The sequence below is a fragment of the Falco punctatus genome (genome assembly GCF_963210335.1).
Source record: "Falco punctatus genome assembly, chromosome: 1".
NCBI lineage: Eukaryota > Metazoa > Chordata > Aves > Falconiformes > Falconidae > Falco > Falco punctatus.
In genome coordinates, this window is record NC_137580.1 from 116599526 (window position 1) to 116613489 (window position 13964).

The following is a 13964-nucleotide window of genomic DNA, read 5'->3' on the forward strand; positions in this document are numbered from 1 at the left end:
ACTGGGAGATGTTTCTTGGCAGCTGATCATACTAAAAATCTCCCCTCAAAGCCATTGAAACCACAGTGGACAATGTTTAAATAAATTAAAAAAAAAAAAATTTCTAGCAAGCAAAACCTAATCATTGCATCCACGTCTTCATTTTAAAAGAAACTAGGGATGCTCCATCAGAAGTGTTGACTTCTAAATTTTATTAGGGTCCCCTCACACCAAACCTTCATTGTGCTAAAAATAAAAGGATAAGTGTTCCTGCATCTCTGTTTTTAATTGGCCTCCTCCTAAAGCCAGATATTGTGAATAAAGTTCCTGCTTCAAGATAGGCTCCGTGATACGTGGTCAGGTTGTGCTAGCTTGCACCCGGAACAGAGGAGACAAAAGGAGACACAGTGTTGGGAGCAAAGGGCTGGGAAGCTCTGGATAAACTGTACGGGTTTTATTTAAATTACTGTCATGTTCTGTGGCTTACTTGAAATCAAATACTGCCAAGCATCTTACTGCAGTCCCAGTGGTTTGCACCTAATACTCATTGCATTAACCGTTTGCAGATGACCTTATTTCTGCTGTAATGCTGTGTGTGCAGTCTGGAACTTTTGGAGTGATTGGGGCAGGATTTGATGAAAACTTAAAAAAAAAATAAATAAAATTCTCTTAACAGTATTTTAGAGTTGTTCACGCACGGCTCCACCTGATGACACTAGGCAGGGCTTGTGGTGTAGGTTTTTCCCTCGTTGGTTTAGAGGTGAGGTGGTCCCAGAGCACTTCACACACACGCAGGACAGCAAGCGCTTCTGCAGCAGCATCAGTCTCCTGAAGCCACGCTCTAGTCTCCAGCTCAGGGCTGCCACAAAGTTCAGTGCAGATGTTGGGGTTCAGCCTCTTCTTATTAACATTGGGCTAGCTTGTTTTTTCTAGTTTCCAACCTATTTTGGATTTGTTGCTTCTGTTCTTGTGCTGGACAATTCACAGACCCCCCAGCTGGACTCAGACCCCGGCTGGAGCAGCCTCACATCTGGCTGCTGCCCTTGGGCTCCTTAGGAGTAGCTGTGGCTGGATCAGAGGTGGAAAGTCCTTGCTGATTCTCCAGCTGAAGGTGGAGAACACAGGTTTCTACAAGTCTTTGGGGCTTCCCCTCCAGTTCCTACTGGGAATGACCGCATCCATGCGGAGCCCATCTGACCGCTGGTGAGGCCACAGGGTCCGCCGCTGCCTGTTGGCAGGATCAAGGCTTGGAGAGCCAGGGGCCTCTCCCTGATGTCCCGTGCCTAGATAAGCCAAGCTTTTGTTAGCATAGCATCAAGGTGATTTGTGTTTTCCATGGGGTAAGATAAACATGAAAAATAATTTATCTAATCTTTGTATAAGCTGGATGAAAATAAGAATGAAATAGGTGTTGCAATTATGAAAGTGCATTGAAAGGCCTGTTTGTTTTCTGACTCAGAAAGACGTAGTTGGCTTAAAAGTGTAATTTTAGCAGAATTGTACCACTTGGTTTGAGTTAATGTTTTGCAGACAGCAGAGTCCTCAAAACAATGCGAAATCTAGGGGATAAATGGGGATCTTCCCGATCATCTGTCCAAAGCCAGAGACCACGTGTACTTGGGCTGAAGCTTTCATACCTAACATTTTCTTCTGCACTGCAGAGATCGCTTCTTTTTCCTTTTAGCCCCATCTTTAGATCTAAGAAAAGAAGATGGGGACTGCCCACGCTTGGAGCGAGCAGAACTTTCCCGCGGGGCTGGCTGATCCGTGGCGTTGGCGAAGCCAAAATGCACGGGAGCAGGCAGGCTCGAGCAGTCGGCTCCCGCGAACTCCATCTCCTTATTCTCCTGGCTTTGAAGCAGGGACCTTGTGAGGCCCGGGTGTGGATCTGGATTTCAGCACCGCTGCCAAATTGCCAAAGGACGCCCAGATACTCTTTTGCTCTTTATAGCCCACCTACTATTGGACACGTTTCTCCTTCCCCTGTCTGGTATTGTGGAGGGGTGCGTGTTGCTGGAGTGGGGAACATGGGATGCTTTGCAAAACATTGCCTTTATTCTGTCAACCAACAACCAGCTGACTGCGACTTTCTTAATTGTGGATTCTTTTAGTTAATTAGAAATGTTTGGAAATGCCTCGCACCTCAGCAGGGTTCAGTCCTGCGGGGTGCCAAGTGCTTTGTTCTTCATCCAGCAAAGCACTTAAGCATGTCTTTAAGAACACTTTACAGGCTGAAATAAGCTCATTGATTTCAGGGCACTGAAGGATTGAGCCAATACCAAATTTCTTCCAATGATCCTAACTCAAATAGTAGCATCCAGGAAAGTGTTTCTTGAATGTTAATGCTACCATATATAGCAATATCTAAGGCTTCACAACTTGAATGGATCAGAGAAATGTAACAAGGACTGAAACAGCATGTCTGGGGGGAGCAGTGCTTCTGGGGAACAGAGGAAAATTCATGGTTAAAGGTGATTTTCTTTCTCTCCCTCCGTTTTTTTCCTCCCGGTTTTGTAGTAGCAGAGGTTAGCTTTAACCATGGTCATCTTCAGCTAGCTTTTAATAAATTAAGAGAAAACTGAAACAGTTTGGAAAAGTATAGAATAAGCAAATACTCCAGAGAGACTTTTAGTGGCAACATGATTAATATGGGACGCTTCTGGTAATACTATCAAAACAGAGCTATTGCAAAAGCATATGGAACGTCCCTGTTGCAGGGCAGGAGCAGGATTCAGACAAATGATCCAGGGCAATTTATATGCCTCTTTGTGGTGTGGGTTTTTTCTCCCCCTAGAAGTGTGAGGGGAATAAACTCTGTAGATTTAACCATGGGATTAGACTTAAGAAAAAAAAAAAATTGGTAAATCAAGCCACTGCTTTTTGTCCCAAGTATTTTTATCCTTGTTTGTTTAATAACAGACTACATTCCTTACACAGACCTTTTATTTCTTAATTCTATATTTATTATTTTTTTCCCCCCGCGTTGACTCCTCCACCTATCTAGTAATAACCTGAAGGAGCTGAAAAAGGGAAACATTCTCCCACAGGAGAATACAATGCAAAATGTATGAAGATGCATTTCTGAAACATCCTGCCTTCTGGTTTTACTGCATTTCTCAGTTACAAACAAAAGCCTCCACTGGTGAGTGAGTGTGGGGAGAGGTTGCTTATAGCCTTACCATGTACTGCGTTGGCTCCCCTGGGTGCAGCCCACTCAGCCCTGCATTGCTCGTGTCACCCAGGCCGGTTTTCCCCCTGCACTTTGTTCTGAGAGCAATTCTTTCTTTATTTCCTTTGAAGACGTTTGCTGTGCAGCTGCTGTGGCAGCTTGGAGCTGTCATGTGGGAAGGCAAAAGGAGAGAACTGGAGTTAAGAGCTTATAAACTTCTCAAGTTTTAGGAAGGTACTGAGATGAAATGATATTGTGGTTTTTCCTCCTCCTTTCTCTCTTTTTTTTTTTTTTAAATACAAAATGAGAGGGGACCTCTTGTACTGCACATGCATAAATTGTACAGGTTTGGCTCTGCTCAAGTCAGAAGTTAAAAAATAAAATAAAATAAAATAGCCATCCTGACACATGAGACAATGCAGTCTTCCAAAACCAAAATAGTTTTGTGTAGTACACCAGCATATAGGAGTCAAAGATCTGTGTGTGTGGGCTTTAAGAGATGCCTTGCCTTCTTTTTTTGGAGAAGAAACTTCTGTTAACATCTAAATGATTTCAAGAATTCAGCAAGGATTGAATTCCCTACTTCATCGGCATGAAACTTTCACATTGCTACTGAACAATGTTATTTTATCAGCCTCCTGCTCTTCAGACTCCATTTTCCAAAAACTTTTAAAAGTGATTATGCAAGTCAAACCTAATTTCTTATCACAGTTCTGTATTTATTGGCTCAGTTGTTTGCGAGGGATTGTTTCACCCGCCCTGTTTCCCTTGGCATTTTTAGGAGGTTCTTATAGTTGTTAGCAGCTGTACATGGTATTAATAAGTATTTGGTTGCTAGTTTCTGCAGTTTTGTATGCTGATGAGGTTGGATTGCCAAAGGTTGAGCAAGTTTCTAAAAGAAGGATTGTTCTTTGAATTATGAAAACACTATTCTCAACAAAAAAACAGCTATACTTGTGTAAAGAATTTCACGTGCATGCTGATACGCTTCTGCAGAAACGAGGACGAAACATTTTATTTGGCCAAATTAAGATTGGCTTTAAAATTAATGAAGTCTCATCTAAGGATCTTCTTAAATGTTAAAAGAACCAGACTGAAACATGTCAAGGGTTTTTTTACATTTTTTCGGCATTGTATTAGAGATGATAAGCAGTCACCCACTTCAGCGTTACCTTTTTGGGTTGTCCATACTGTGCTGTTCTTCCTGAAGTAGTTTTAGTGGGTTAGTAAATGTCCTTCTCAGAGTAGCACCTCCTGTTTGTGTGCATGAGGAGATCTGGTTTGGTTTCATCTGGAGAGAATCCAGTGTGTGTGCTGCCTGGACAGTTGTGCATCCTTAAAGGTTTTGGAAGACTCAAGATGACAAAGCCCTGAGCAACCTGGTCTGAGTCTGGTCTTAAAATCACAGAATATCTCAAGTTGGAAGGAACCCATAAGGATCACGGAGTCCAGCTCCCTAACCTGACCCTGCTTGGAGCAGTAGGTTGCACTAGAACCTGCTTTGGTCCCTCTCCACCTGATGGTTTTATGATTTATGACTCCATTTGTCTGTCTTCAGGGCCAGAAGAGCATCTCCTTTCTTGTGGTCACCAAGTCTTGCTGGTGGGAGTACTAGATTCACCCAGATTGAATCCATGGAATGAATAATCCAAAAATAAGTGCAGTTTCCTTGCACAGACCCTCCTGTTTGAGACCCGCTGGAGGTGGGAAAGGGTTCAGAAAAGTAGAATTCACCCAAGAGAAGCTGATGCTAAGCAAAGCCTGTTGCTAACTGTGTCCCGCAGAGCAGAGAGCTTACATCGTGTGACAGCAATACGCAGGTCAGGAGACTGTCCAGCCGCAAGCATGATCAAAAAATAGTTGGCTAACAGACAAAAGTTAGGTTCGCTTCCCTCTGGGTCTTCAAAAGTAGAAAAATAACCATCTCCCATCTTCATTAGGCTTGTGTTCAAGTGAAAGCTACAGCTTGTGTTTTTTTGCAATACGTGGGGCATCAGCCTGTGGCTGCTGAGCTGTGTGTAGTTTGTGGAGTGACTCGAGGGCAGCTGCTGTAGCAGAGTTACGATGTGACCAGCAGATCTGTTCAGTGAGGTCACATTGCCCATGGGACTCCCTTAATGTGGAAACCCAGGGCTGGCACCGCTGGGTTGGCTGGGGAGCCGCTCGGTCACCTTGTCCAGCCAAACCTCCTGCCGGACAGATCGGTATTTGGGAAACCCTTCTCGTCGTAACCGCTGGGCTGTGGAGCCTGCGCTGGGGCGCTCAGTTATGTCCCTGCTGGCTCCCGGCTGTGTGAAGACTTTGATGTTTGAGGCTGAGGAAGGCTGGTTGCATCCTGCGCTTAGCTGCTCTGCTGTTAGCTGCTGGTTGCACAACCACTTTTACTGGAGAAGCTCCTTGACTTGGCCAAGAACATTAATGATAAAATCGTGGCTTATGCGGTAGCCGCCTTGTCAGGTACCTGGAGTTACCTCTTCGAGCTCTTCTCCGAGGTCTGCAGCCGATGGAGAGAGACATGATGAGTGAAGCACTGGGGAGAACAGTTCAGACTTTAAGTCTGTGCGGACTAGAAAAACAAAAGGAGTATTAGATGTGTGTAACCAGTTCAGACGTAGTCTGTAATTAATCTTCATCTGTGGCTTTTAAAATCAGCAACAGTCAGAGCATCCCAGATTTGAAAGCCATGTTTGTTCAGATGTAATGGATGGGGAGACAATTTTTTCTGAACTTTGCCCCACCAAGCGTCATCTTCCAGGTAGGTTTATGTCAAGTGAATTGACTGCAGTAGCTCTGCACAGTGTGGCTCTAACCACCACAACGGCACTGTTTTACAGGGTCATCCCAGTAGTTGCATGTTGAAATTTGCCAGTCATTTAATTCTTGACTGTCTTGTACCCATTTTTAAAAAGAAAAAAACCAAATCCATGTTGCTTTGGAGCTGGAGTTTCTCATCCTTAAGTCTGTGTAAAGATGATTTATGGTTCTAGTAGGGGCTCCACTGGAAATGCAAGATCTATTTTGAAGTGGATTGAACAGCCCATGCTGAAATGTTTATTGCCGTCTTCAGAATAGAATACATCGGGGTTGATGGGGCCTGTCCAGGAAAGAGAGAGAGTGGTGTGGAGTGGGGCTGGTGGGGTATTTTTAGTATTCCAATAAAAGACAAGGCTTTTAAAGGAAATCACTTATTGCCATTTTGCAATCAAGAATGCAGGAGTGTTCCAGGGACTGCAAGAAATATGCTTCAAGAATGTTGGAGCCATAAGGAACTAATCATTAAATATTCTCTCGTTTCCACCCCCGTTTCTTGCTCTGAGGAAGCCATTTAGAATCTTTGCAATTTGTATGTAAATCTCAACCCTCCTGACCACGCGGTCAAGTATCCAAGGGACTTAGGAGCCAGCATCCCATTTTCAAAAGTTCTTACAATTCCTGTGCAAGCAGGGCACTTTTTAAAATAGAAGACACATGGACCAGACTTCAAGAACACTTAATCTGACCTTAAATGACTTGGTATGAACACTATATGGGGTTTTTTTCTGCTATAACTGTTTCTTCTTGATCAGTGTATTCCTAGTGAAGTTCTTGCAGGTTCAGATCGACCAGTAAAACTATAGTTTTGTTACTGCAGCTTATTCCACTAGTTTGACTGAGCTGCGATTATTTTTATTCCTTTCTTTTTTTCATGTGTAACTTTAGTTGTTGATGCTTTAAACATTTGAGAAGCGTTCTGGTGCTGTAATAGATCCGTCTAACTAGGGAGTAAGTAATCCCAGCATTTGTTCGAGTGAAAAACAAAGGAAGAGGCAAAAGATAATACTTTCTCAAGTGATTTAAGAGCCTAATGGGACACTTCACTGATGCGTCTAAGCAGCGCTAGTGGTTACCTGCTCCCTCTCCCCATGTTCCCATCTTTTTCCTTGTACTGGCACTGGTGTCCTGGTGAGGCAGTTCAGGGAGCTATAATGGTAGAAAACTGACCCTGCCAAAAACAAAGACTGGGGTGTCAGGCTGATGGCAGATGGACGTGGGCAGATGTCCCCTTCTGCGCCAGGCCAGCAGAGCTGTCCTTTCATTTCATTTTATTTTATTTTTTTCGCCCGTTTGTTTTTACTGAAGAAAGTAGTGGAGGAACAACAGTCCCCTGCTGAGATCATCTGTCGTGTCTTCTGCCTTTTCCCTGCTTGCTGCAGGTACTGGCTCCGGGGTGCACTGCTGCCTCGAGGACCCTTTTCTTTTTTTTTTTTTTTTTTTTTTTTCAGGAAAACCACGTTGAGTTTGCCAGCTGGGCTGCAGCGTCTGCATCTCTGGCTAGAGCAGGGCTGGGGGTGAAGCTGAGCTGGAGAAGGTGCCTGGATGTGTGCGTGCGAGGGGGAGCACCGGCCGCGGGGCACTGCGGGAGGCGAGTGCCCTGTCTGTGGGGTTTAACTCGCCCTGGCCTCAGGTTGGTGTGCATCTCTCCGTGCAGTCAGTGCTGCAGCTGGCTGGTAAACCTCCGACGTTTCCACTGCGGTGAGAAGTCTCTTCAGTGACCTGTGGCTTGTGCTGCTGAAGGACCACCTGACAGTAGGTCACTGTTGGATTTTCTTAGGTCGTTGCTTTCTTGCAAGGAAAGCTTTCAGCCTTCGCACCCTTCAGCTCCTGACTGCTCTCTCCACCACAATTCATGAAGCTGTGGTCTGTGCCAAACGCTTCTGCTGTTCCTCATTGCTCATCACCCTCCGTGGCGTGGGGAGGATGACTTCTGGTAAGCCTAGAGACAGGGATGTCCCGGTTAAACCTGAGCCTTCTCAGCCTTTCCTGCTGATTTTTGCTGAGCTTGTGCCAAAGCAGAAGAGTTTAGGTGACACCTTTGGCTTGGTTGGGCTCACTTGGTGAACCTCATCTGAAAGACAGGGATCTGTAGAACCTTTGTGGTCTTGTTGGGGCTTGTTTTGTTTCCTTTCTTCTGGGAAAACTTTAGTGCACATTGAGGGTTTTGAAACTTTCACAGGTCCCGTTCCAAGTTGTAACACAGTTGTTCAGAAATGCAGCACGTTGTTGACTGATCTTGTTTCTTGGCATCGCTTATGTAAGGGAAAGGATGCTAGAGAGTTTGGAGAAGGGAAAATTGGAAAGTGTGTGTGCTTATTTAATAAAAAAAAAGGGGGGGGTGGGGAGTGGGGAATAAGCCGCATGCAAAAAAATCCAGTAACTGTGTCTGCCGATGACCTTTGGGTTTGGAAATAGTTTGATAATAGCAGTGTGGGGACGAGCAAGGAAAGTCTGTGAAGTCACTCTAGAAGAACAAAAGGAAAAAACCATGAGAATCTTTCCAGTTTCTGGCTTGCTGGGAGCTGGGTGATCTGCACAAGCTGGGACATCTGCGCCTGGTGCTGCCCCAGCCCACCTGTCGGAAAAGGATCAGGCAGGGATGAGTAGAGCTTGCCAGGTTTGAGTTGAAGTAAAAGAGGTGGGATGTGGAAGAACACCAAAAAGTGGCCCTCGGGGAGACATGCCATCTTAAATTGTCAGCTTGGCTGGGCATGTATGCAAAGTCCTGCCCGCATTTACCCCAGCAGAGAGCTGGTTCTCCATCGGGGCTTTCTTTTAGCCTGTCTTTAGCGTTGTTGACAAAGTTAGAAATTGCCGTGGAGTTACTATTGCTCGTTAAATACCTGATCTTTTCTTTGGTATACCAGTGAGTATAAAGGATCCAATTAACACTGGGGTTTTTGGGGTGAGCAGTAACATGGGTAAACTGTTGCTTCTTACCTCTGCTTTTTGTGCAATGATGAGTCCAGTAAATGATGTCGTTATCGAGTATTTTTGCAGAAAGGTATTGTTCAGGTGCGTGTATAAAGTGCTGTAAAGGTCTTTGGTTCAGTCGTTCTCTCTCAGAGGTACATCGATCCATTTCACCTAGGTTGTCCTCTGTGAGCTACCTTCTGCTATTTAAAGCAGATACAAATTTAGCTCAAAGTGTTCCCTTTCCCACAGACTTCTCTGAAAGTTGAAACTTGTGACAGTTCAATTCTTGCTGTGCTCTCGACTTGTCTTCAAATCCATACAAATGTCTTGCCTGTCTCTGAGTTTCACTTCTGGTGGCTCAAAAGGTAAAATTATTTATATTTCTTGATTTCCCTAGGAAACCTTCCTGTCTTTCAACTGCCCTTCTTCTAATCTGGTTCTCAGGTCAGTGCAAGAGGTTAATGAATTGCGTAGACTTAGAGATGTACAGTCAAGTGTGTGTTCATGCGGCATCTTACACTGCTGGATTGAAACCTTCAAACCACTGCCAAAGGTAGGAGGTTACCTCCACGCAGACCGGCGAAGCATTGGAGATGTTGGAGTGGGAGCACTGGTTGAAGGCTGCAACCAAATTCGTTTGAGCTATTCCTCTGGCTGTTGCGGTTCACGTGAGGTTGGGTTTGCACAGCGTATATCGCTTTTTGAGAGAATATGGGATTTCTTTGCAATTGCGCTTGGAAGTAGTTCAATATACTATCTAGCGTGCATTTGTAATTTAAAAAATAGATTTAAAAAGAAGCAAATTGAGGTATAACAATAATGGATTAAGAGAAACACTTATCTCACTTCCTTTCATTCAGCCGGGCTGCGCATGTGGTTTGGGACCCAAATGCTCAGGATTATTTGATTGCTGAAGCAATAAATGTTTTGGATGTAAACTCACTCCGTGCTGCTGCTTCTGGGACCAAATCTGACATTTGTTTTCCGATAGTGGTGTTTTTATCTTGCTGTTATTTAGCCACACTTTGTTTGCCAACAGATCATGCTGTCAGTAATGTAAGGGATCTTTATGCCCTGATCAAAGGCTTGTATTAACAAACTCATTTGTGTGCCCAAGAGCAAAGCATAGCTCCAACCTGACATGGCAAAACCCACAAAAAAGCAATTTTTTAATATGTGAAATAATGTTGACTGAGGATTTAGTGTGTATGAACGAAGTCTACACCTTTGACTCAGATAAATCCTTTCTTCAGGTTAATCTAGCATTGCCTGAATTAGCTCCAAATGTGGAATAACTCATAAAATAAAGAGTTTTTTCATCTTACATAGGAGTGACCTAGGTTTTTCTTTCTTCCAAATAAGGAATTAATAATGCAATAGTTGTTTCCAAAGAGCTCAGCTTTTTTGAGAAGTGTCTTTTTTTTTTTTTTTTCTCCTGTAGACCCAGTGAAACACATGGGCGTTTGGAGCCTTTAATAACTGTTCGCAGAGCCTGTTCTTGATTTCCCTGAGAATTGCCAATGATTTTGATGTCAGAGTTGAGAGGTACAATTGTAGTGTTAAATTTCTCAAGTCAGACCAGTTGAAAAGGAAGGTCAAAAGCAATAACGTCCAGGTTCCTCTGGGTGGGTGGGGGCGTAGGATAATGTGCGATCGCAGCGTTTTACACAGACGTATCGCCCAAGAAAAAGTTTGGCTGTCACAAAACTAATAAAGAACAAGCCTCCAGAGAGATGGTTTCAATGATGCAGGTGTAGGAATCGGGGAGTGTATTTACATACAAGCCAGCTTAATAGCGTGGGATTTATGCTAAAGTGGTTCTTAATGCAATACAAATTGAATATCCCGTCTCACTCGAAACGAGGAAAATGTTAGAAGGAAAGATATTTTTTTTTTATAGCTTTTGGGGGAGAAAGTGTTTGGCTTTTTTTAGGGAACATAAAGGACAGCAAGATGGATTTCTTCAGGTGCTTGCCATGTTAAACTAGTGCTTTAGGTATGTGTGTCGGGTTCGGAGCCAGCCTTCCAAGTTGGTTCTCTGCTGCCTTGAAGATCAGGGGTTTGAACAGATTTGGGCAGGGTTTCTGCCATATATCTGGCAACACGGACTTAAAATTAACTTACTGAAAAAGCAGATAAAGTTTGTTGTGTTTTTTTTAAAAACTGTGACATTAAAAAGAAGTCCTTAAAGAAAGCAGCCATGGCTCTACAGCCTGTTGTTGAAACTCCCATCTTTTCCCTGCTTCTCTCCTACCCTATAAAACAACTATTATGTGTTTATAAGTTAGCGCGCGGTGTCATTTATGAAAGAAGACTTATTCATAAACTTCTGGATAGACAGTTCTGTGGGAATATAACTTTCTTGGCATAAAACAAGCCGCTTTTTCCAGATAATGTAATGCTATACCAGGGCCTTTAAAGTCATAGCATGCTATTTATTATTGTTTTATAATCTATAAAAGACACCGGTGCTGAACCTTCAGCATTACTGAGAATGACACTGTACCCAAATCAGCAGAAAAGATAGGGAGAACCCCAAGCAAAACTCCTGTTCCCAGGAACAGTCGCCGACAAGGTGCTGAAGGATGCTCAGGGCTTGTTGCAGGGCAGCTTTCCCTGTGCCTCCCCTCTGCAGGCAGCCAGCACCGGCGAAATTGCAAGTAGGCACTCATTTTTTGGGTGGGATTTGCCAGCTGCAAGTTAGACATTGTTGAAACGGACTTGGATGTAACCTTTCTGGTTTTGAAGTCAGGGCAGATGACTTGGACACCACGCACACGCACAAGCCTTAGAAATTTTTTTTGATGGGCTGAAATTGAAGTAAAGATACTTCAATAGCCAGGAACCAGCAAGCAGCCAACGTGTGGTTGTGTTTGCTTGCCAAATATGCTCAATATTCAGAAAGAGCACTGAGCCCACAAAGGCGTACATCCCACCCAAGGGACAGCCGCTGCCCGAGTCTCCAGGTTTGCAGCTGATGCAGATTTGGGGTGACACATGGGGGTCACGTTGGTCAAGTCCGTGTCCAAAAGGCTGTTGCTGCTCCCTAGTTGGGAGGGGCTGCCCTGCTGTCAGAGCGGTTTGCTTTCGACCCAAACAAGAAACCGTGGCTATGCACCCCCATGAAAAGGAGACGTCATTCATTAGCATATGCTCATTATTTACTTACCCTATTTATAAGGACAATCGGATACTCAGTGCACTAATTATAGCAGCAAGGACTGGAAGAGATTTCCTTGCTCATTGAGTCCAGACCTCAGCTATCACAGACAGATCCCCTCTGCACTTGCTTTCAAAAACCCTCCTAGTATTCTTTGAAAGCTTTTAGGATGTTCTCCCTAGTGACTGGGTATTTCCAGTGGCAGCCCAAGCTGGGCTGATGCTCAGAGGCAGCAGGGGATGATGGTATCTTGATGTGGCTGTGTTGTGTCTGTTACTGACGGGTTTGGGGTTGAGCAAAGAAGCGGACCTGGTGTTCAACTGGAAGATGCCTCCAAGGCAGAAGAACAGATCAGTGTTGCCACTGGAGACCTTTAACGAGACCTGTGAAACCCTGGGTGCATCAGCCGCTACCTGCTCTTTCCCATCCCTACCTTCAGCTGGATGCTGGTGTGAGTGTGGGCATCGCTCTTGAATTTCAGGGTTGTGGCTGGAGCACGTTGGGGATGCCCTGGTGTGCTGGGCAGCCGTGTGAAGCAGCATCAAGCACCTGTTCCACGTGCACAGCAGTGCCTGGCTGCCAGGGGGCTGCAAGAGAAGAGCTGAAGTGTTGCTGACGTTACTTGTGCCGTTAAACAAGGGTATCCTCAGTCCCTAGCATCTACCTTGCCAGTGTGTGTTTAAATGTGTAAAAATGATCCCAGGATCTTGTTACTGGAGCAGGGGATGCCAAGGAGGAAGGTGCAACTGTCTCCTCTGCAGGGGCTGCCCGGTGTGAAGTTGTAATGCGAGACACCGTGTAGAAACCTGCGTGCTCTAATTGATAACACATTACATCTTGATGGCCAGCACTCTGTGGCCAGGGAGTGATTTTAATGGTAAATCAATAGTCTGATAGAAGCAGACCAGAAATCTTTTGACACTTATTCAAGAGGGACTTGTCAAAACACGATGTATTTATAACCGAGTTCCTGCCTGCCTGTTCAAAGGCACTTGAGCCCCTGCCAGATCCTAAACACGCTCAGATTCCCAGGAGTTATATTCAGCACAATAAGTGGATATTTCACTGTAAATATTGCCTTGTCAGAAAGCTGGCATAAGCACCCAGTTGACAAGCAACAATTGGCTGCTTTGTGTGGGTGCTGCGAGGGCTCGTCTCTCCACCGGCGGCAGAGCTTGTGAGCAGCGATTTCTGCTGGGCTCCAGCCGTTGTGAGCATTAGGAATTAAAAATGCTCTAAAGAAAACTGTGGATTGTTGAGTCTCAGCTGCCTCCATCTGAACAGTCAGCAGAAGGAACTGGAAAGTCTCGATGATTAATCACAAACACAAAAGCCGGCTGCTGGCTGACGGTAGGTATCCGCTTTTCTCCGAAGAAACCAATTCATCAGCATTATTTGTGATTCATAACACTTATTTGAGGCAAAATAGGCTTATTTAGGACATGGCACCCTGCGCTTCCATCAGGTTACAGACCAGAAATTTTAATTATTGTCTCACAGCTCTGTAGCACGGCCAGGATTTCGGCAGCACAGTGCAGGCTGTAACACACGTGCAGCACCTATAGCACAGGCTCCGTACCGGGAGGAGAGGGATGCTCTCGAGGCAGGGCTGTGCTGTGTCCCTGGTTTGCACGGTGCTCAGCGTGGTGCAGCTCCAAGCTGCATCTAGGGTCTCTGTGATGGGAAGCAGCAAAGGGTGGGATGAAGAGAGGGAAATGAAATGATTTATTGAACTCGTCATCTGTGTCACTGGTGTTTGTCATCGCTGAGGATGGCTGGCCTTGCACCAGAGAGCGCGGGCTTCAAGTGGGGTCTTACTTCTAACAAGAACTTACACTGTTGAGTTACAGAGTCCCTCCCGGGCAAGGGTAGTTGCAATCTGGGTGAAGAGGTGCAAAGGAGTAAGAGTCCTCAGCCATCACCTGC

At 44.9% G+C, this 13964-nt stretch overlaps 1 protein-coding gene across 2 annotated transcripts in view; it reads left to right on the forward strand.

Annotated features, from left to right (window-relative positions):
* The window catches only part of STX8 (syntaxin 8), a 104571-nt gene that overhangs the window by 85538 nt on the left and 5069 nt on the right, over positions 1 to 13964 (forward strand). The window contains exon 8 of one of the 2 annotated variants that reach the window (XR_013924096.1): positions 9276 to 13388. The exons of the other annotated variant lie outside the window; for it this stretch is intronic. The gene's annotated coding sequence lies outside the window, so the exon portion shown is untranslated. The remainder of the gene's footprint in view (positions 1 to 9275; positions 13389 to 13964) is intronic. 2 annotated transcript variants of the gene reach the window in all.